Source organism: Hirundo rustica, chromosome 8 (assembly GCF_015227805.2).
Source record: "Hirundo rustica isolate bHirRus1 chromosome 8, bHirRus1.pri.v3, whole genome shotgun sequence".
Lineage (NCBI taxonomy): Eukaryota > Metazoa > Chordata > Aves > Passeriformes > Hirundinidae > Hirundo > Hirundo rustica.
Window position 1 is genome coordinate 10144136 of NC_053457.1, and position 24281 is coordinate 10168416.

At 39.3% G+C, this 24281-nt stretch overlaps 1 protein-coding gene across 1 annotated transcript in view; it reads right to left on the reverse strand.

The window, feature by feature from the left end:
- The window catches only part of NRG3 (neuregulin 3), a 343313-nt gene that overhangs the window by 32517 nt on the left and 286515 nt on the right, over nucleotides 1-24281 (reverse strand).

The window sequence follows — 24281 nt, forward strand, 5'->3', positions numbered from 1 at the left end:
TCTTAATAAGTACCACTTGTTATAAAGTGAAAATTTGATTATCACTTTTAAACAGCAAGATCTTAATTCTCAAGGTAAACTAATTTAAACTTGGGTATCCTAAGAACCTATCTTTTCTGTTTATCTGCAGGTAGCTTGGGATTTGTGCAAGCTACATCCAGCACTCAAATCTAACAAACTCTCAAAGCCATATCTAAGTACATTCACTGCAACACATTCATTCAATTTTAGGCCTGAAAGAGCCCCACAGGACGCTAAGGGATGAGAGGTAACTTTTTCATTTTAAGAAAAATTCTTGTTACAAGTTCTTTTGTATTGACAATTTACAAGTAAGAGAAACCAATCCATATACAAACTTTATCTATTCTCATTTTATTTCCAAGATGGATGAGGTCAGTCACTAACTAAATTCACTACCTAAATCTCATCAGTTCTCTGTGTGCGAGCACTGATTCTCCTCACTGAATGATTCAGTTTTAGAATTTATTGTAGCAATTCTAAGTTTGTCAAAGACTTTCTACTGTTGCAAAAATACGCCAAGTATGCCAACCTGTAGCACATTTCTATTATATATTAATAAGAATTAAAATTACATATGAACATTTCTTCTTATTTATTTTTGATACAACTTGAATATACAAGTCTAAACTTGAGTATTCTAAGTATAAAAGAAAGATAAATATGAAGGCCATTCTTCCTCCCTTCCCAAACTTAATTTTCAGTATGGACATAAAGGAAAAAATGTATCTGGGTAATAGAGGCTGACAGCTAAAAATCTATGGTGATATTTTAGACAATGAGCACACCGAAAAAAACTTATGATAAAAGGGTAAAGCTGCCTAAGACTGTGATCCCGTGGCAGTAATCTTCCTGCCTGATAGCTGCCTGCACTTTTGCTGATGTGTGAAAGGGATAAGAAGCTAAGAAAGAGCCCCCTAAGGAGCAGGAGTCTCACAGGAGAGAAACTCGATAGCTGGTGGAGAGAAAAAAAAACCACTAAAAGATCTGAAACATTTCATTTCTATTTTACATTAGGTCACTGTTGAGGACAATGTCTACTGAAATACATCAGGGCACTGAAAAAAATAGTATCATAATAACAGGATGTGAAATTATGGGCCAAACAGCTAGACCTAAACAAGATGAACTCCTGCCCTAATCACAAGTGAAAGCTTGCAGGTCTGAGATATAAAGCTAAAGATCTGTGCAAAATCCTCTTGGGCAATAAGGACTGCACATGGCCCTGGATGCTGTGGTACTCCAGAACTGAGCTGTAGCAGAGGAAAGCCATGAGCAGCTCTTGGCAGAAAAAGCAGGGAACCAGCAGGCATTTTCCAATAAACTCTTTCTCTTCCCCTCAAAACACCACACCACGTCTAAAATGGAGGGGGCTGGCACCCCACAGAGCACCTTTGGTGTTTTGTCATCAGTTGTTCAGTACAGAAGGGAACAGGCCAAAAATGACACTGGTCACTAAGCCAAGCGTACCCAGCTCAGTTACAACTCCATGAGCCATCAGCACTTAGCCCCATAAGCAGCTACTGGTTTCTGAACACAGAAAGCTCTGCCCTTGCTAAGAAAAATGGAAAATAAATAGAGACTGAGGACAGAGAGAGGAACTAGATACCAGTGAATACAAACAGCCAAACCTTTACAGCACAATGAGGCAGGACAATTTGTCACCTTATTCTTCCACTGGGAAGAAACTTTAGAGCCCAGTATCTCCTCTCTGTGTGCTTTTGCTTTGCGTGTGTTCACACTGCACCAGAGAGACCCCAGTGCTGTGTGAGTGCTTTTCCTGGCACAGTGACTGAGGGGAGCATGGAGAACCCACCATGAATGGGACAGCACCAGCAGCAGTGACTCACGCAGCCACCAGAAAATGAACGGCAATGGAGTAATACCAAAGAAACCAACTGCAAAAGCACACTGAAAGAAAATTCCAGTGGAACAGCAAAAGGGTTTTTAACCCCTTTCAGTGCTCTGCACGTTTAGGTGGTGCAAAGCCTCTTTACAGAAGCTGTGCCTGCTAGTGCCTCAGTACTGAACCAATAGCTAAAACTAATAGCTCCTGGTTTTGGATGGGACAGTTTTCTTCCTAGTAGCTGGCACAGTGCTGTATTTTGGATTCAGTATGAGAATTATGTTGGTAACACCCTGATGTTGCAGTTGTTGCTAAGTAATGTACAACACGACTGAATTTAAAGTTAAACCCACTTTTGTGCTAGGTATTAACCTCCGAGTTAATATCTGAAACTCCATCTACTTGATCTACCATCAAGTCTTATTCTTTAGGTCACTTTTACTGACTGAAAGTCACAGCTCCAAGCATCTCCAATTTCTACTACATATCTTAGGGATGCAAAAGGCTTCAAAGCATAAATAACAAAAGCTTAAAGACTGAAAAATACTACAACTGTATGGTCGTTTGTTTTTTAACTAAATAACATATTTTTCCAGAAGGATTTTGTTTTGGTGATTTTTTTTTTTTTTCCCCCAGTGCTTAGGTTTCCACATACATTCTTGCAGGATATCAATTATTTGACAGGTCCTAGACACCTTTCAAACCATGGATTTCCCACAGAGAGTATTATTCATGGAACTGAATAAGGCTGGAAGGGAACACTACGGTGGGGTCACCCAGTCCAACCTCCCTGCTGAAGCAGAATCATGGTGGCACAGGATTGCCTCCAGCTGGTTCTCGTGCTCACTCTGACAGAATGTGTGAGCTCTACAATTCTGTATGAGCCCGAAGTGTGTGTGTGTGGGAAATGGAGTAGTATCCTGCTCCAGAATGATGACTCATTCCTTTTTCCTATCTTAACTTTTGGCTGCTTTTTGGCACTTCTCTACATCATCTCTGATTCTGTTACTTTCCCTTCTTGTCCTTATTTTTTATTCTAAATCATATAACCACACACAGTTCTGCACTTCTAAAATGTCTTTGCTATCTTAGATTTCTCCCACCATCAGAATGAAAAATCTTTCAAAATGAAACTTTTATTCTGCCTTTACTCTTCTTGCACTTTGACCTTCTGTTTCTCCAAAATCCATGCTGAGCTCAGATTTCCAGGTCTCCTGAGGCCCTCGGTCAGACATACTTTGTGTGGCAAGTGGAGGAACCAGAGGAAAGGATATCTAGATACAAACTTCATGCATGAGTCACTGTGGAGTTTACCAACATTCCCTTTCTCCTTTCCCTTTCCAAAGAAAGGCAATTACTTTTAGGATGCATACATATATAAAGGGAAAAATCCAAAAACCATTAAGTGCAATAGGCTTTGGATAAGTGACAGTCATTTTATATGTAACTCCATAAATGTAGTTTATGAGAAGTTTATTACATAAAATTATTATGGCTTTATAAAGCAATAACTTTCTTTAATTCTGCTTTAGTAATTCCTTAGCTGATGAGGATTCTTATTCCTAAGATCTTAAGCACCACTAACACATAATATAATAACATCTTAATTTCCCAGCTGATGTTTTATCTGATCTCAGAGCTTGCATTGCTCCTATCAACAAAGCCCTGTCACTAGAATTTCTCCCAATATCTTGCTCAATTACTGGTATTGAACATTCCACTCAAACCTCCAGCTAACCTCAGAGCTGCCAAAGTGTATTTGACAGTTATTGTTGATGGCTACACTGTCAGGAGCTTGCAGCAAGTCAAGCAATATCATAATTAAGTGCCATTTCTTTTGACTACAACAGTTTTAACCAGGGTGCATTTATAGATTTTTTTTTTTTTTTTTACAAAAATGTGGTGAGGGCAGCGACAGCACAGACAATGATTGTTAATAACTTGAACCATATTTTGCTTTTCATACACTTAAACAGCAAAGTGATGTTCTGCCTGGAGGGCTCTGGAGGGTGAGGACTCAGAGGGTGAGGACAAAGGCTTAGTCAGATGCAGAAAGATGTGACAAGGGACACTGTGTTCCCACTGAAGTACTACAGTTTCTGAACAAGACTCTGCAGGCACAGGACTATGTATTTATGCACTGCCTTCTTTTTGTTCCAAGCCTCACCTTCCCACAAGCCAGCTTCCAGGGATGGATGTGACAAAAGGAGAGAGACTGACAGAGTGTCCTTCACACAAGAGCAGTGGGTCAGGCTGTGCTCCCCTCCGAGCCTCCTCCACTCACAGCTCCCAGACACCTGCAGCACTGAAGGACTGGATACTTCTGTGCACATTTCTTGTTCTGCTGATCCTTCCTGCCTACTCCATGAGCCAGTGGAACTTTGAGACGGAGATGTGGCTTGGTATGCTCTGTCCCTCACCTCTGCAGTGCACCGGCACGCCCCTCACCAACAAATCCCCTTCACTCAGGTCCCCAGCACACAGAGTGCGTGTTTGCCCACCATGCGACTGCAACACTCAGGTCTAGGCTGGACAAATGATCAGAGAGAAAACCAGACTGTGCTGGCAGAGACAGAGAGAGGCAAATATGGTGACTGTAAGCAGCTACACTCCTCCTTTAATCCTCCAGTCCTTTTGCCAGCAGGAGGGATAACATGCATTTGTTCACCGCGAGCACTGGCAGGTGCCCAGAGCCTCCTAAAGCAGCAGCAGTGCTAAGGCACAGTGAAGCCCTCAGCCCACAGAACGTCTAGCAGAGCGCTCCCAGCGCTCACCCACGTGGAGGGATCTGCTGCATGAGCTTGGCGCTGCCAAAGCTCAGCTGCTCAAATGCCAGCTTGTCTGGGTGTGTGGCTGCTGGGGCTGCTGCCTGCGAGCCTCAGCACAGCCCTGTGCCTCAGGAGCACTGACGGAGGGCACTCCAGCCTCCAGCACTGACAGGTTCTAGGACATCAGTAATACACCCCAGCTGTGTACCTAGCTAAAAGGAAGTGCTTAGCGCCTGAGAACACAGGAATTATTCTGGTACTCCTCTTCCTGGCCTCCCTACTGATACATACAAAACCCAAAATATAGTCCAATCTCTCTGTATTAATAAATTTAGGTGGATTTTAAGTGCATGCAAATTGCAGCTCAAAGGGATACAAACACATGTTTAAAGGCAAGCAGGTACATGTACAAGCTATGTAAATGCTGTACTATCCTTCAGGAGAAGATAAACTTTGGCCACTCTCTCCTTTTCTAAAAATACACTTTTTTTACTGATATCATTTTACATTTCAAAGTCCCTTCCATGGGCTGATTTTTTTTTTTTCCAAGAGTGAAGCACAGAAATTGTAAGAAAAATCCATAAACTTGTCACTTCAAAAGGATGCATGGTTATATGAAACCATACAGTGTAACATCATTTCTTGTAATCTACAGAATAATAAGAAATTAAATGCAGCAATAGGAAAAGTATTTCCAGAATGACACACACAATGACTTTAAAGCTAAAAGTGACTCAAAAATAAAATAAATACCAAATTATCTCTGACTCTAAGGAGGTTATTGAGAACATAGCAGCAGTGCAGGGCAGAAGCACAAAACAAACAATAATTGAAACAAGTTTCCCACTGGGTGTGAGGAAGAACCTCTTCCCTTGAGGACAGCTGGGTGGTGGGCCAGGCTGCCCAGTGAGCCCATGCAGTGCCCATTCGTGGAATCACAGAACATCCAGGGTTGCAAAGGACCCACAAGGATCATCAAGTCCAACTCCTGGCCCTGCACAGGACACCCCAAGAGTCACCCCATGTGCCCAAGGGCATTGTCCAAATGCTCCTTGAGCTCTGTCAGCCTCGTTGCAGTGACCACTGCCCTGGGGAGCCTGTTCCACTGCCCACACACCCTCTGGGGAAGAACCTTCTCCTGATGCCCAGCCTCAAGCTCCCTGGCACAACCCGAGGCCGTTCCCTCGTCTCCTGTCCCTGTCCCCAGGGAGCAGAGATCAGTGCCTGCCCCTGCTCCTGCCCTCACCAGGAGCAGTGACCGCACTGAGGTCTCTCTCCCCTCTCTCTGCTCCTGTCCAGGCTGAACAGAGCAGGTGCCCTCAGAGCTCCTCACACGGCTTCCCCTCAAACCCTTCACCATCCCCACGGCCTCCTTTGGACACTCCTGTGGTTTTATGCCTCTTTTATACTGTGGTTCCCAAATCTGCACACATCACACCACTGCAGAGCAGAGCAGGACAAGCACTGGAGGATTTTGGCACTCGGCCAATTGACTGTGGAGCTCCTGAATTATTTTCTGACTGCATGAAAGGAAGCAGCTTTACACAGTCACTCTATGGCAAGCTGAAGGACAGATTACACCAACGTCAAACGTTTTCAACAAAAGCCTTTGTGGTGGCACCAGTAATAAACATTTCTACACAGACTGCCTGGGTGGGTCTTACAAGCCAGAAGCTGTCATACACAATCGTGATTCCGACAGCACAGGGCAGCTTCTGATGTGCTTTGTAACATTTCTGGTCATGATTTTTATCTAAAAAGCTGCAAATGGAAATACTGTGCCAGAAGCAAGCACCACCTCTGGTTCAACACAACATTTTAGCACAAAGCTCACTTTGCCAAGCAGTAATGGCCAAGTGTTTTTCTGACTCACGCTTCGCACAACAGCCCTTTCTGCATCCCTCAGGCTCATGTCTTTTAAAAATATTCACATTACTTTCTGTGGCAGTCATGATGGACAGCTCATAGCTGTGGGTCCTGAGCCTTGAACAAACACTGCTGAAACATCACAGCTCTGAGTACAGCTCAATGAAAAGAATAAGCAGACTTGAAGAGGCTGAAGAGAACAACTCAGACAAAAGCAGCTGAATAGCAATAACTTGGCCGACTTGGGCTTGCCTGTGACCCAGTTTTCCTTCCTGCCTGGGTGAGACATACTTTGAAGAGCTCGTGTAGCACTGAGAGACCGAGGGCAGGCTGATGGTGAGGAAGAGGCAACAGCTGCTGCACTGCCATGGCACGAAAGCAAAAGGGGAAAGAACACCAAAGGTCAGGCTGCAGAAGGCTGTGCTGCTTCCAGTCCCAAGGCTGTGGACAAAGAGTGACAAGTTCACAGAGATGTCTCCATGCTAGGAAATTCCACATTAGAAGGCTTTCCTGCTGGCCAACCTGCTGCCTCTGGCTCTAAGTCATTGTTCTCTCCCCTACATCTGAAGTTACTCATTTTAAAATGAGTTACCTTCATAATTTCCAGCAGCTTTAGGTAGTTATGTCATCAATTCAGGAAAAATCCAGTTTGCAAAATTATCAAGAAGGCATTTAGGTAAAATCTGTGCACATCTTAACTGTCTTTGAAGTTTTCCTTTGCTGTCAGGTGTTGCAAAAGCCAAAGAAAGCATATTGCAATTCCACGTTGCCTTTCATAAATCCTCTTTGACAGCTCCTATTTGTTTTGCCTCTCTGAGCAGGACTAGAGAGGAAATTCCTTCAGATGACCCCTTTTTACTCATCATCCTTGGGGTATACGTCTTATATCCACGCTAAGATAAACTATCAGAAAACAACACGATTCTTCAAGTTGCCTACATATTGCTGCCATCAATTTCATTTTTAACAGTATTGTCAGAGAATGCAGAGGTGATATGCAGAAGTGGTACCTAGGAACTAAGATAAATGAACTTAATAAAATGTTCCTAAGAAGTTAAGGATTTACAGATTCCTCAGTTGCTAGCAATAATGAGACATCCAATCTCAGCTTAGGTACCTTTTCCTCTAAACCAGTTTTGTTTATATATGTGATATATATCAGAAATATTTATAAATATGTGTTTATCCTATGTTATTAGTATGGGAACCCTATTGAACCTTTCAGACTGACATTCCTCAACTCCCAATTCTTCCCACTTGCAGATTTTATTAAATCTTACTGGATATCTCCATCTTGTTTAGACTCACTTTTGAATTGGAAACATTCAATAAGTATTTTTTTATGGATTAACTGGCAAAATCCACCTCTGAGGAGTCTTGCCCAGAGTAAATCAAGAATTGCTAGGTATAGTGGGACTGATTCTGGTCTACTTTGCAATATACAAGAAAATTAAAGAGTCATAACAAAGTAGAAACACAAGAACTGTCATTCAAGTGTGAGGGGTCCTTTTATATTTTGTATGAAATGGCTCTTATTGAACTAAAAATCAATTTCCAGGTATTCTTGCCTAGCACAAGGAACATCAAAGGCTCCAATAATGCAGAATTAGATCTCAGAAAATACAGACAAGAGACTCAACTCCGACCTATGTGTTCCAATTAGGCTCATTGATGATGCCTACTGGGAACCAAAGATTTCAGCTCAATAAGAGTATTTTCACAAATGCAACTGCAATGTTTGCCTAAAGGAGATGTTTTCCCAGGCAAAGGCTTGTGAATCCTCCAACCAGACATTTTATAAGGAATCAGAAATGCTGACCAGGATGCTCTCTGAATACACAGTGTTTTTATGCTCACCTCTTTCCTGCTCCATGTTTCATTGTTATCTGTCCCATAATGGAATTATGCACTAAGTCATTCGTCCCCTAAACTTTGTTTGTTTTTAACCTTTTGACAAAAACAGCATAATACTCCAGGTATTTTGAAATCCCTGAATTTCCACAGCTTTATGAGCCCAACTACGTCCTGCAATGATTTCGGACCTGTATTACTTGAATTTACAGACAGAACCATGACTGACATCTTCATCAAATGCTGTGAATGTCTCCAAATTCATCCAGTCATTGAGGCCACTTATGGGATGTTGAACTTCAGCAAGTGACTGTGTTAAAGTGTGTATTTTTGCTTCAGTGGATTCAAAAGCAGAAACCAGTCACTAGGAAATAATTTAGGGGTAACCCTTACAGTACATTTGTAGCTTACTATCAGATTTATCACATTTTTTAATAAAGACCAGTATGAACGCTAAAAAAATGATATCCAAACCTATTTATGGTAACCAAGGCCAAATCATTGGAAAGAACCCCAATTATTTTTAGTAGAACCATTTTATGAAACTGAGAACCGTTTGCTCCAAAAGTTCTGTGACCAGGACAGAGAGGAGTTATTGGCAGATTCTTCTCACTGAAGTCATTCTCACAGAAAAAAAATTTGCTTTAAATAGTTGAGAAAGATACAGGGATTTTTCAAAAGAGTCCTTAAGTTTTATTCTGCAGATAAAAGCTAAACAAACTGCAGGGAAGTCTGTCATCATTTCCCTAGCAGGCAAAGAATAGCCACAACCCAGAAGCAGAAAAGGAACTCTGGAAATGCTTCTGAAAGAATCTCTGAAAAATTAATTTCCAAAATTTACAACCAACATCCAGCAGCACAAATATACATGAGACACTCTCCAGACACAGGATCAAAATTTACCCTGGATCAAACCTTCCTCTTTTATGCTTTCTAGCTTGGTGTTAGGCTCACTACCAGGTAACTCTTCCAGAGTGTCTGGGAAAGGAAATGGAAGAGTGAAATCATCCTCCCTTCAGGGTGTTTTGAAAGTCTGTGTAAATTCATCTGAATCCTATTGCTACCTCAACCATGTTGTTTAAGTTTGTGTGGTCTATGTGTTGCAATTGCAAACACATGCTAGGATTTTCCCCAAAGCTTCCACAATGGTTAAAGAAAAGTCAGATCTTGTCAATTAATCTTTAATATGAAATGGGTTGAAATTGACAGAACAGGTTTGTGGCTGGCTAGGTACAAGTGATATAAAGCATTCTCCCAAGAATAATGGAGCAGAAACATCCAAGATAAAGAAAGTCTCAAAGTTTAAATATCTGTCTAGAGGCTTTTGGGTTTGCTGCCTCTTTTTTTTTTTTTTTTTTTAAATTATTACACTTCCAGAGCCCAAGAATAAACACTTTCAGATACCAATTAAGACACACATGGAAGTATTCCTCTACTTTAGGGAATTAGCTAGAGAGAGGGATGAAACGATTAAAGATAAGAAGGAAGGATTTGAAGAAATGGAGAAGACTTGATTTCTTAGTGCTTCCTACATATATGCTGGCCACTTCTTACAGCGCTGACATGCAACAGACTTTTGCTGGCATGTCTGCCACTTCAGGAAACTTCAGTGCTGCCATCAAAGAAGAGATGCTGAATAACATGCACACAACATGGACAAACATTACCCTAAATGTCTTAAAGACTAACTGGAGCCACCCAATATGGGCTCAACTCCAGGATTTTTGCAGTAGACATTACCAGGTTTTTATGCAGACACGTGTGCGTTTTTGTCAGTCTTTCTCAGGTGCTCCCCTTCCTGTGAGCTCAATCTCCTTTGACTAGTAATTAGAGCAAGTTTAGGTGATGAAGCAAGCGCACAGGAAGAAAGATCATCCGTAGTACAATCAAAACAAGCAGTACATTTCCTGAGAAAAGTCAGTGGCACAAAAAGCCACCGGGGTTTTTCCAGGGGAACAAAATATTTTATTGCCTGGAAAGCCTCTCAGGTTTAGTAGAAACAAAATAAACGATGATGCCAAGCATCTCTCTTACAAAAAAACCTGCAGCTCTTTCTTTTTCTGAACAAACTCCCAACCACGGATCAGGCAGCTCATGCACACATGAGTGTTCAAGGTATGCACTGGTCCAGCATGACACCCTACTGTACCTTACTCTGCTTCTCTAACATGACTCTCGATTCTCTCCTAAATTATAAATACCCTTTAAAACCAACCATCAATGAAACTCAAGTTTTGTGGGTATCCAGAAGGATAGAATCTGACTTTTTAATGCCTTCTCAGTTGCCTTATATCAGTATGTCCTATCTGCCTAGCTTACAAAACAGAAGACAACTTGCTTTTATTATTGACTGTTGCTCTCCAGATGGGAATGCAGGTCTCTGGAATAATGCAATGATTTATTTTGAAGTACTATATGAACTTTATTTCAGCCTTTCCAAATGAGAGCTTTGCCTAGAGTTAAAATTACCAAATGTCTAACCAGTTTTCTTATAACCTTATCTGCTTTTTACTTGCACAGAAAAATAGCATGCTTATATCCTGTAACAACTAATTATAATTATTTAATTATAAAGATTTTTTACAAGAATCCTACCTATTAGAACACAGACGCTGCTCTTAAGGAAACATTAAAAACCCCTCATAGTTTTGAAGCCATGCATATTTATCTTTCATCCAAACCCCTGGTTTCTGTGTATTAACCTACAGTCTTTTAAAAAAGGAATTAATAAACAACTGTGATACTTCTAATATAGGGGTTAATTCTGAAGCTTACAGAAAATCTAATCTATTTAGCTTTGCATTTTAAGTATTCAATTAAATCTTTTTGCTTGCTTTGCAACAAAGCTGGATCATTTTGATATAAAAGTCATTTCAGCATACAAGGACCTTTTAAGACCTATGAAGTCAACATAGCTCAGAAACTTTTTTTGAGGTTAGAATTTTCTTTATTTTCTATCAATGATAACTTTTATTTATTATGTAAGTTTATTGAGTATCAAAATATTGTCCCTGACCCAGTTTATAGTATGACTAGAGTGAAAAACTCTACTAGCAGAACAACTCTGTAATTCTGTAATATCTCTTCAAGGACAAGAAACAAAACCATCTGCTCCTCTCTAACAGGCACAAACTGCTCTTTTCATACCCTAAAACTAGAGATTCAGCAATGCAATCAAATGCAAACACATTTTTTCGTAGGACAGCATCAAATACAAGGGGTATTATATATTCAAAAATATTCAGATATGAAATGAGGCAAAAACCTTTTTATGTTAATCAAATAGCCGAATGTCAGCAATAGCTCTGCTATTTAGCATCTAATAGAAGTTGCAGTGAAAGAGGGATAAACATGTCTAAAAAAATCCAGTCCAAACAATTTTTTCCTCCTCAGCCATATATACTAAGCACTGCTCTCTGGACCACTGAATACTCTCACGTGATTCAAAAAAATTTCCTCTCCAGAGAAAAATACAGCACCGAAAGAAAGGTTTTAGAAAATTATAGCCATGTGACATAGACGATACTATGAAAAAATTTACTTTTTAGCCTAGATTGTAGAAAGTCTTACCATGAAATAAAACACAAAGCTGTCTAAGTGAAGTGCCAGGGGAGGAGAACTTTAGACAAATGCTACCCTGGGGATGTTTGGCTTTTTGTTGCTATTTCTGTGATGTTAACACATCAATTACAACTCTTTTTTTCACTAATGAGCAGCAATTATCACTAATAAGCAAGTGAAATTATTTGGGAGATGCAGATAATCAATTTACCAGGTTTACCTGCAATGCATGCTAAACCACTTGGATTGTACCAAACAGCTTTTCCCCCTGTTAATTGGGGGGAAAAAAAAAGTGAGCTCCCAATCCCAACTTCTGTATTAATTGAACTTGAGTTCCTATATTTGACTGAAAATTGCTCTTTACCTATATTTAGAGGTACTTGCTGTCTCATAGCCTAATTATTTTTAACTTAACAGTTATTGCACTCAGGTAAGATACGCATATCCTTCTTGTTCCTTTTTTTTTTTTTTTTTTAATGCAAATCCCTTTTCCAAATTGGATATTAATTTGTATGACCTTTTCAATATTTTTTTGAAGAACAGGTTGATTAACTCAGATGGCGTCAAAATATTTGACTAAAGAAAGGAGTGAATTAACTTCAGTTGTATCAATGGAAGCAAAACTCACTCTGTCTCCAAGTCTGCCCCTGCAAACAGATTTTGTATCTGCCAAGTCCAAGACTTGGTCTACTCCCCATGCAGGTGAATATGTTAATGGCACATGATTAATTCTGCTACAGAGCATCCCAGGGATAAATGCACCAAGACCAGGGATTCCCATCATCCTGCTGCCACTCCACCTGAACACAGTCAGGAGGAACTCAGCTGAGGAACAGACAAAATTCTTGTCACGGTTTAGGGAGCACTGCTTTATATTGAGGACTTCAGTTAAGTAGTGCTTAAGACATTATCCAGTTAGCTTCACTTAAAACATCATTCTGGTAGCATGAGCAGTGGCATCTGATTCGCCAGTTCTGAGATTTTAAACACAAATCACTGATTTTTTTTTCTAGCAGCTAACTGGGTGTAAGAGAATGCAACAGAGGAAGAGAGGATTTGAGATTATAAATAGAAAACATACAAACACACTCAGAGGTAATTATGTTCTCCAAAATGTTTACTCAACTGCTGATAATGGTAGGAGCAATCTGGACACAGCAGATCACAGGCAGGGTTAACTGTTCTCTGCTAACTCCACTGAATGGCAGATTTTAGTACCTCTGATGTTGGCAAATGACTCAAGCCAAAAAACAAGTAAAAAATGTGCACTCTCTGGTTTATGGAACTTCTCAGTAAGCCTGGGCAAGTGGTATCTATATTAATCCTATGGAATAATGCAATTGATAAAGATCACAATATTTAAAGCTCATTGGAAGGCACAGTGACAATAGTTAAAAAGTCAGAACTGATATTTATTTAAATTATTGTACCACACTGGAACATTATATCTTCAGTAAAAACTTGTTTGTACAGCAAACAAGCCTAAAAATTTAGATCCCCAAATCTAAAAAATTTAAATTCCCAAATTCCCCAAAAATTTAAGATGTAAAACTTCAGTCAAAGCTCTAGAAAAGTTTTCACTGTTAAGAAAAAAACCCAAGCAAACTGGTGGAAAGTATTTTGCTTTGACAGTTGAGATGAGATTTTTCAAGGAGCTTAATGAATGCTCCAGCTGCATTTTGGTATAAATTAAGTGGCTAATTTATGTTGTGCTTCTTTGTTAGCTGCTAGTGATGGGCAGGCCCAGCAGCAGGGATGCAGAATGACAGTAATGGACTTTGCATGACATGATCATTCACCAGTAAATGAGGCTGGGGACAGCCCAATACTGCTGTCACTTAAAGCTGGATTAAATGCCTGACATGGGCATGTTTTAGTTAAACATGGAGATGGCAGCTCCTAGAGTGATCACTGGGAGCGTGTGGTTAGGAATGGCAGGATTCAAACCAAAGGAGCTCTGTTCAGCAGTAAAAAACTCCAAATTCTGCCAACAAGTTTTCTTGAAAAAAATGACGTATTGACTTCCTTTCAAACAATTATATCTTCTCATATGCTCTCAGGGTTTATTTCTTCCTTCACAAAGCAAACTGTTCTCCTTGCTCTTTGCAAGGCTTAATAAAAGAGACTGAGTATAAATGCCAAAGTCAGTCAGTATTTTCTCAGACACCCTGTTCCCAGTTATGGCAAAGACTCTTCCATGCTGAATAAAAAGAATATATGATAGGAAATAAAATATGAAAGTGAACTGCAGGCACTGTTCCTGTTCCCAGTTGATCAGATTCTTACTCAAAACCAACAAACCTGAGAGGAAAATATTGCCCTCCTGCTATTACTGGATCAGTCTGGATCTTCTATTCTAGTTTGAGGTCAAGACAGATATATATCTCTATATTTGCAGTGTCAAACCCACACTGTCTGAACAACACCTAACACTTTGCACAACAAACTCTCTGGAGCACTGAACGCGTATTGTGCTTAACGTCCTGGGCTCTCTCTCAGGCTCCCACATGCTACACAAAGCAAATAAACAGCTACAGGGATCTAAAGCATTTGAGGAAAAGCAGCAATGCATTAGTCTTTCCACCTCAGGCTCAGTGGGTATTTGCTGGGATGTACTTCACACAGATAGAGTTTCAAGTTCAGAGAAAGCTGACTAGAAGATAAAAGGTCCTGATAACCTTCAAAGCTCTGCATTGCTGTTGAAAAATGCTCACTTCCCACAAAAGTCTCCAGTGGATTAGCAGCTTTGTGGCATGAGAGCCCTCCCCATGGCCTTTCATTATATTTCATAGTCACTTAAGCCTTTTCCTAATAAAAAGACAGCACCAAGAGTGAGATTATGAAATACCCCAAAGTTAAGTTGATAACGGTTTAATTAAATGTTGCTCCCTAACAACATTTCTGGCACGGTTCTGGCAATAAAAAGGAAAAGTGAATGTTGCAATTGCTTCCTTTGCTTTTCCCATGACACTGCCTTTCAGAGCATGCTGCAGAAGGTCTGGTTACATGACATGGTTGCTAAATTCAGTTTTACACTGAGCACAAAGAATTAATTTTAACTTTGGGTATGGTATGGAGAAGGCTCTGTATGATCAGATTTTGTCTGCTGTTTTTTAATTAAAATAATAGGGACAGGTCCTCAAAGGGAATAAGGGAGCATAGCTCTGTTGAAACTAGTATTTTCCAAGCCTTCCCTCAAAGTCAACAGCAAAAACTTCCTATTAAATCCACACTGTGCTTTCTGTGGAGATGCACATCTCTGTACAGAGAAAGCTCATGGCACTTACAAGCAGGATTCATTCACCTAAACAGGACAATTAAAGGCACATTTCTCTCCTGTAGTTATTCTTTTGGATGTTGCTTCATTCCTTCATGCTGCAAGTATTGGCTCTAAGTGCCGCAGCCTTGCTTTCACCCTACAACTCACCTGTGATGGATAAGCAGATAAATGGTTTCCTAGTATCTTCTCTATGATAACTTCTTCTACAGTGCTGTATTTTTTATATACTGTATTTTTTTCCATATGTAAACCAACTCTGATTCAACTTCAGCTACAGGAAACTTTACTTCGATAAGGGCTTGGGGTCAGTGCCTTGTCATCTGCCGCTGTTGAAACAGGCAATGTGTGACATTTACCAAAACATACAAAACATCAGCTATTTTCTGTGGAAGACATGGAGAGGAGTGACTAATTTCACATTGTCCCTTAAAATTGGACTGCTCTTGTGGATTCGAATTATATGACACAATAATTGTCTCTGTTAAAATTCCATACATTCTGCAAGTAGACTTTCAGCACAAGTATCCCTTAAAACACCCAAAAATGAGGATATGCTTAGATGATGTTAAATCAGTAGTACATGAGGCCATACAGGAGTTTTACCAGGGCAAACTGGATTAATTAAATTAAATTTAAAAAAAAGGCATAATGTCACAGAAATTAAATAAGGAAAAAAGATGAGTTCATTTTCAAAAATAGACATATCAATAAAAACACGGATGATGAACACTTGATCGCATGAGAAGGGAAATTAATTAAACTCCAAGGGGGAAACTTTGCCATGGTACATTTACTAGGCAGTGTACAAAGCCATGAACTCTGAGTCAGACATCCCACGTCACGCACACAACAGCCAGAAAAAACATTTCTCACGACTGCAAAAGCAGCAGCTTGCAGCAGCAGTTCATGACATCCTAGGTCTCACCCACATTGAACAGCCTTCACCCCCCTCCTGATCCACAAGGCACATTTTATTGATGTTTCTCTCCAGACCAACACTCGTTCTGTGACTCAGCTGCTGCACTCAGTGATTTGTCACCTCAGCAAAACTCCCGGCTTCACTTTTGCCGTAAGAACCATCATTCCCAGACCTGGCTTTCGGGGTAACAACAGGAAACAATCCCTTTCCCTCTACAGCATCACAATCACAGTGTTTCATAGGATCACTGCTGCCTTTTCCAGCTGATTACACCAACCAACAATTGCAGGGGCTTCACCTTGTTTTCTTGTAGAGGCACTGGACTTTCCCCTGTTTCTAATTTCACCTTTCCTGCCTACATCAGCTTCTGTCTTAAACGATTTGGCATAAAAACATGGGTCAACATGAGGGCTGACAGCGTTTTACAACCCTGATCCATGGCGCTCCGTGCTGAGCAAACAGCACCGGGAAGCAATCCAGCAGACATGAGTGTTTTTCAGATACTACTTGTCTCCTCCCTAAAAAACTGCAATTTAGCAGTAGGTGCAGAAAGGCACAGCAGCAAAGAGAAGGGCTCAGACACTTCAGACACAGTATTTTGGACAATAGAACATTATTTCTTCAGTGTATTCATAAAAAATGCTCTTGAAAACACCAAGTGCAACACTAACAGCTAAACCTAAATGGCATTTTGATTATTTCATAAAGGTACCCCTGTGGTTTTGGACACAGCTTCAGTTGTTTATTTATCCCTGTCTAAGACAAACTAGGCAGAACAGACCCTGATGTGTGTGGCAAGCGGGTGAGCTCAGCTCCTGAGCACAGCACTTGTGCCTCTTCAGGCAGATGCAGGAATACGAGCACTGCTGCCAAAGCAGTTCTCACACACAGCCTTTGCTTTCCCTAGTAATGGACTGTTTGACTTTTCATCTCAGGAGCTGAGGTCTTCTAATTCAGTGACATTAAACTAATGAACTGCATTACTCTTACCCGTGTGGTACTTGGGATTTTTAGAGTAGTAACAAACTTATTAACCAAGAACAATTAAATTTACAGTAAGAAACCCCTTTCCTCTGTAATACTTCCTAGTAGTAGGAGACCTGAAGTGATTCCTTTCTGCTTTCTGTTCCTCAAAAAAAACCCCAAGAAGCAGAGGACCCACAACATCATGGTCCCTATTAACAGCATTCTTAAGGAAAGGAACATTGATTTCATACATTGCTATAAATGTGCCTGGACAAAATGGGATGGATCATTACACAACACATCAGACCAGTAAATTAGATTGTAATGAATCAGAAGTTGTGACTTTGTGCATAACATAAATGGGAAAAAAAAAGTCAATTAAGTGTGTGTGCACATGCTTTTGTGAAAATAGAAAGCTAGAAAGGCGTACAGAAATAAAGGAGGAAGCTATATACTGGACAGCTGGTTTAAATATTCACACAGACAAAAGGAATTTCTAAAATGAGTAATTTTCCGTTTACAACTCTTGAGTTGGATTTTTGTTCAGAGAACTTTGGATTTTAGAACAACCGATTCCTCTGAGATTTTCTATCATGAATTAAGATTTATTTTATTTTATGCAGTAGTGCATTTATACATTTAGCCACTTAACAAATTTTCGTAAGATACGGGGGCATTTATCTTTCAATCCCCAACTGTGTAAAGCAAATCTTTGACAGAGGCAATGATAAAAAGATGTGTATACCAGATTACATAAAGAAATCACAATTACATTATTTCTCAGTAATTATTATTAGAACTGCGAGTTAGCATCTATTGCAGCACCTGGGATACAAAAGTATGGTTTTCATATCTTTTTAATCACTTATATTCATTTCAGATACAATTCTGTCAAGTTGTAAAGGAGAATTATTATGTTATTTGAAATTACTTTTGATCACTAACTGTATACAAACAGTTCCCAATCAGTTTGCAACCAAGAATTTTATCGCACTGCACAAGAAAAATCTCATGTTTATATCCAGGATCATAGCAGAATAAAATTCTTCAAAAAGACATAGATCTCCTCCTGGTTAAGAAAGCAAAATTATGGTCCAAATTCTCTGTTTCTTGCCATCACTCCCTTCAGTGAATTCATGCCCTCCTGTAACCCTGTTCCTGTTCTCACCTGTGCTCCAGGACCAGCTCACCTTCCCATGAAACACGCGGAGTCACGGCTCTGCAGGGCAACCCTGGCCTCTGACAGATCCCTCTGCGCTGTTCCCAACTAAATGGGTCAGGCATGACCAAGGATGGCAGAGGTATTTTACCAAATATTTCTAACTACTTGCAGGAAAAAAATTAACAGATACCACAAGCAACGAACCTAACAAACAACACTGTCATTAAAAGCACAAAAGGTTACCTTTGGTTTCCAAAATGGAAAGATCTTCTGTGATTTTTTTTTTTCTGTTTGGCTAACTAAAAAAAAATCTCACACAGCTGCATTCAGGTTTCTCAGTGAATAAAAGAATTCAATGCATAATCATTTGCTGAAGAAAATGAAAAATAAAGTTAATGAAAATTATTATGTCATTTTACATTCAAGTTAGATGATGGGGAAAAAAGTGTCAATATTTGTTAAAACACAAAAATAAGAGAGAAAAGTAGAAATATTATCTAAAGAGGCAGTTTAATTATTTTAAAGTCATTAAAAGTTTCACAGAGTTCATGTATTTGCAATATATAATGCAAATAAAGCAATTTAAATATAGACAATGTTAGAAAGGAAAACAGCATAAGAGCAATCAAAACCCCCTTTTTTTCCTACATTTTCAAAACTGGTGTGGGAGTCAATCCTGACTGTTAACCCACTTCTCAAGTTCATGCTCCTCATTCAGGTTAATGCAAAAGTATGTTAATGAAAGCACTTATGGAACAAAGTGTGTTTAGGTGGTTTAGTTAAAGCCAGGCCTTATTTTGATGGCATTCTCTGAAGCCTGTAACTCTTTTACTAAGGCTCTTTGAGGACGAGACTGCATTATGGGATCAAACGATTTCTAATTCCCTCACGTGAGACCCAAAAGATTTCATAGAGCTGGATAAACTGCTGGTGAATCCTACTGTTTCTTGGCACTCCTATGACTGAATTCTGCTAAATGCTCTTATATGAGGCACCACGGCTGGTTAAACACCGTATTTCTGTAAACTGTCAAGACTGTTAAACTGCTTTGCACATCTTTGTGGCCACTGGAAATCCCAACACTTCCAGCTGTTCCTTCACGTTTTTGCCTAAATATAGAATTTGATGTGAAACCGGCTACTAGGTGAGAAATTCTCGGTATCACAAACATACAGTAAATAAGCAAAGGTGTCTAAAACAGAACAACTTCCCGGCATTCCAGTTGTGATGATCTCATCTAAAACAATGGACTGCAACTCATAACTTTTAGAACTTGCTGTTGCATAAAGCTGATAAAATATTGTACTGTAGGCCTGGATAATTACAAAGCTGCAGAGGGAAATTTACTTTAGGGTTATATCACATACTTTTTCTAGCAGTAAAATGACATAAATAAACGAAGACTCATTTAGCTTCAACAGGACAAGAAAAATAGTACTGTCAAAACTAAGACTAAATTCTCTTTTACCTACCCAGAGCACAGCATTGTAAATAAGCAGAGAACTGAGTATCAATAAGCAATTATTTGTCTGAATCACAAAATATCAAGCAGCACAAAATACATTATTCCAGAGTATTTCTAGAAAAATACAACTTGAGCCGTTTTATCTAGATATAAGGAAAATCTTCTACCACTAGAACAGTCAAGCATTGGAAGAGGTTGCCTGGGGGAGTCTTGCTGGCCCAGGTTTTTGAGATTAATCTGGGTAAAGTCCTGAGCAGCCTGGTGGCACCTGAGTAGTCCCTGCTTCGAGCCTCAGGTTAGAGAACTTCAGGCTCCACCCTGAATCACGCAGGGGTTCTGGGACATCCATTTAACAAATACTTTTTAAGTAAGTAGGAAACTCACAGGCACACCAACTACTGCTCTAGAGGACAGACGTTTCAGACAACAGTGAACATAAATAAAAGAAGTACATGTGGGAGCATAATAAGGGGCATAAAGCAAAATACAACTTTAAAAAATTGAATTAGCACCTCCCTAAAGGTAAAAAGGCAATATCTATCAAGTAATACTCTCAGATAAAGACCTGAAGAAAAGGAGTGGAGAAAAAAGATTTGTATGTTATTAAATAATCTCTTCTAGACCAAGAACCACTTGAAACATACTGCACAGGGAGGCCAGTGCACGAAGACAGAGACAGCAAAGAGGGAAGGGATACTCTAAATTATTCTGAGTAGTCTGAAGCTCCTTGCACTGCAGGGCTCTGCACAATTAACTGAAAGAGAGCTGGGAGATAAACATGAGGTCACCAAAAAACCCTCTGAATAAACTGAAGGCTCAAATTTATTACTGAACTATAAAAGAGGTTTTAGACTCTAGCATAAAAGAAGTAAGGAGTTCTAAATAATAGATGCAGGTGTTCATATAGGGCCTTATGAATAATTCAGAAAATTTAACATTACAGACTTTTTTAAGGGAAAAAAAACATAACATCGACACCATTAGTAACGGTGATACCAAAATAACCAGGGAGTGAGAGATGGCTGCAGAGTTGTGACAAACGATGGAAGAGGAAAACAACCAGAGGAAGTAAAGAGGTAAAAGAGCTGTTCTCAAGAACAGTGACACGAGCAATGCCAGGGAGACACAGACTCCTTTGAACAGCAGAAGACCTTGCAAGCAGGTTCATCAGCGCTGCTGTGCTGCCAACACGACCATCCATAGTTTTTAGAACACTGAGAGCAAAACCAGGAAGGATAAGATGAAGATACCAAAGTGATTGAGCAAGCAATAAAGATCAAAAAAATGCCCATGAAAGGATTGATGGTACACACCTTGGCACCATAAAACGAGGAGTATAGAATGGGAGAAAAAGTAATGTCACATCATGGGAGGTATTATGGGAAGATAATTCCCTGACAAGTGAGCCATACACTGCTATCTTCATGATTTTTTATTAGCATACTATATTAAGAGAAGAAACTCTACAAATTTAAATTGAAGGAAGATTTAGGGAAAAGGAGCATAATTTGGGGATTAGGGAGGCAGGGAACGGGCTTCTTAAAAAGTGAACAGTGCTCCCACCATGTTCATCGTAGTTCCTGAAGGGGAACTGACTGAATGTCCCATTTCTGCTACACTAGCGCCACCAGAACCAGGAACACAGGCTGGACATCCAGTAAGGTGTCTGGAGCATGTTCCAGTTCTGAATTCACAAGGTATTTGCCACAGTAAGAGTTATACCTGCAAACTTATAGGCGATTCTGAATTTTCTTTGCACAAGGACTGTTCCACTTTCACTGAACATGGCTGAGCAGACTGAATGGGATCATTACCAAACTGATTCATGGCCCACAGATGCTAAACCAAATCCACAAAGGTGTTGAGGCAATGAAACCATCAAAATAGATGAAACATGGGCACTGACACATCTAAAAAGGTATAGAAAAAATTACAAATCACTTGAAAAAACAAGTCAGTGTCATTACATTACTCACCCTTTGAGCAAAACAACTCCTGACATAAATGTTGGATAAAGCAGCATCAGTGCCAAGACATACATTTGAATTGTCTTTCAGCACTATCCTCTGTCCACATCAATTGCACCAGAGTCAAATAAGAACCTTGGACCCACGACTGACAAGTAAGATATTGGCCAGCCAGCATAGTTCTCACAAATCACCACTTGTGTTCAGCAAAAAATAGAAAACAGAATATCTACATTTCCCCTGAGGTTTAAATGAGTTTTTTTTGTTTGTTTGTTTTTTTTTTTTTTTTTTTTTTTTTTTTTTTTTTTTTGTTTTTTTTTTTTGTTTTGTTTTGTTTTGTTTTTGGAATAAAAACTTGACTAGAACATGTGCTTAAAATACCTTTTTTTTTTTTTTTAAAAGAATACCTATTTAACCTCAAAGAAACAGCGTAATTTAGGACAATTACATCTACTTTTTATCTCCAGTTCACCTTTAAGTAACTTTACAGAAGAAATTTAAAGTGACTTGATTTGTTCCATAGAATTTCTATAGGATTCACTCACCTTCTCCCACCAGTGGTCAGCCATCTTATTTCAAGACAGGATGCACCACTAATTGAAAGAATGAGATGCTCTAGTACCACCTTACCTTGAAAAGAGACTCCATCAGGCAAAAGAAATTTTTAAAACACACTAGAGTCACAAGAAAAAACTGACTGAAATAAAATAGTCGATTGTTTTCATATTTTTTTCTTTATCATTCATTAAACAAACACTCAACCAAGGACACTTTCTTGGGCTTGACTTAAACGCATTACCTAAAGTACAGAAGCATAAAAAACCCTTCATGTAGCAAAATTCAGCAGAAGTCACAATCTCACGGAGGCAGATTGTTGATTTGAGTTTAATAAAGTCTTATATTTTTATTATACACTTCCTAACAGTGCACTATGTGCAACTATTTTCAGCTCAACAATTTCAAAAGTCTACTCTTTCAGTCCACTGTAATGTACAAAATCTCTAGCCCAGCTGTCTTTATATTCAGTGCATAGACTACTTCACAGCCTCAAAGAAAAATATGGCACAGAAGACATCCAAACTTTTCCCCATCAGCAGCAAATTGTCCTTATCTTGAAAGCAAATTTAAATTATTTGAATGAGAGTAATGAGCACAGTGTAGAATAAACACAGAAAATGAAATATCTGGTATTTTTCATTAATATGCCATGCATGTACCTATTATAATGATAAATACATATTTTTGTTTTTCTAAAGCTGATTAACTGTATTTAACACTGCTGTATTCATTTTCTAAGCATTCATATTTTATGAACTGGTAAAGTTAGTGTGCATTGTGATTTCCATTTTTCAAATGCTGCATCACTTCTGGGTAGAGTAGAGGGCATAATGATAATAAACAAGTAAAACTTCAGTGTGTGCACGCTGTACTCTCCCTTAAAGCTAGAGCACTTTGTGATACAACTGATTTGTAGTCACTGCTGTAAACAGCAACACACTTAAAACAGAGTAAGTTCATTGATCAGCAGATTTATGAAACTAACCCAAAAAGAAGGTCCACAGGGGTACATTAAAAACAAAGCAAGATAAAACAAACAAAAAAAACCAAACCCACAATCAGGAAGGTACAAAAGAGGAAAGGTAGAAGAATGGAAGTTCAAAAGAGCAAACAAAGATACTCCTAGCTTCGCACAACTGCACCAAATTACTTGTACATACTCAATTTTGTAACTGCTGTTGAGAGATATATCTAGCTTTGTAGATCTAGGTAATTTGGAGCCAGTCAGGAAAAGGACAGGCTCACTTCATATGTCAGTCTAGTCCCACGCTGATCCCAATTTCAGGTTCTGTACGTTCTATTAGAAATAGCAGACACGATACCAAAATATCCACTGACTTCCACGTGCAACACAAAAGTGACTCTTATTAGGTCCAACGCTGAAAATCTCAAAACATACAGTCAGCTAACACTTTGAAAACACCCAAAGTCTTTGTAGGCATCAATTTTAAATACTCTTGGCTTGCACTGAGATACTCAAGTCTTTACAGCACCGAAGACCTTTATCTCACGGCACAGAGGACTGGCAGGAGCTGAAAGTGCACGAGGGAGGCCAGGCTTAGGCAGGCAGCCTCCAGCACTGCCCGACGGAAATGCATCAGCTGGCTTCACTATGTGTCCCTTGCATTACCCAAAGCCTTGAACTCTGGGTGACTAAGGTCATTATTTCAATGAGGAAACAACTTAGCAATTACCAGTAAGGTGTGGGAAGCTACCAACAGAGGTATTTACGCTCTTAATGGCAAATAAACTGCTTTTTCTCTAACATTCATCTCCTCTATAAACTGCTTCCTCTAATTAATTTTGTCTGGCTCTTCCCTGTTACTTTGTATTTCACTATCAAACAGTGAAGACCTTGAATTGTTCTAGTTAATTCTGCTGAGAACTAACATACTGTCCCATTTCACGCTCCTCCATTACCAGGTTATTTTTTTATATTTCAATTTTTATTTTCTATTTGAACGTGAAATGCAAAATTACCAAGACATGTAAAAAAATAACCATAGAGTAATACTATATTATAATACAATTTACTTGCTGAAGTAGTCATGGAG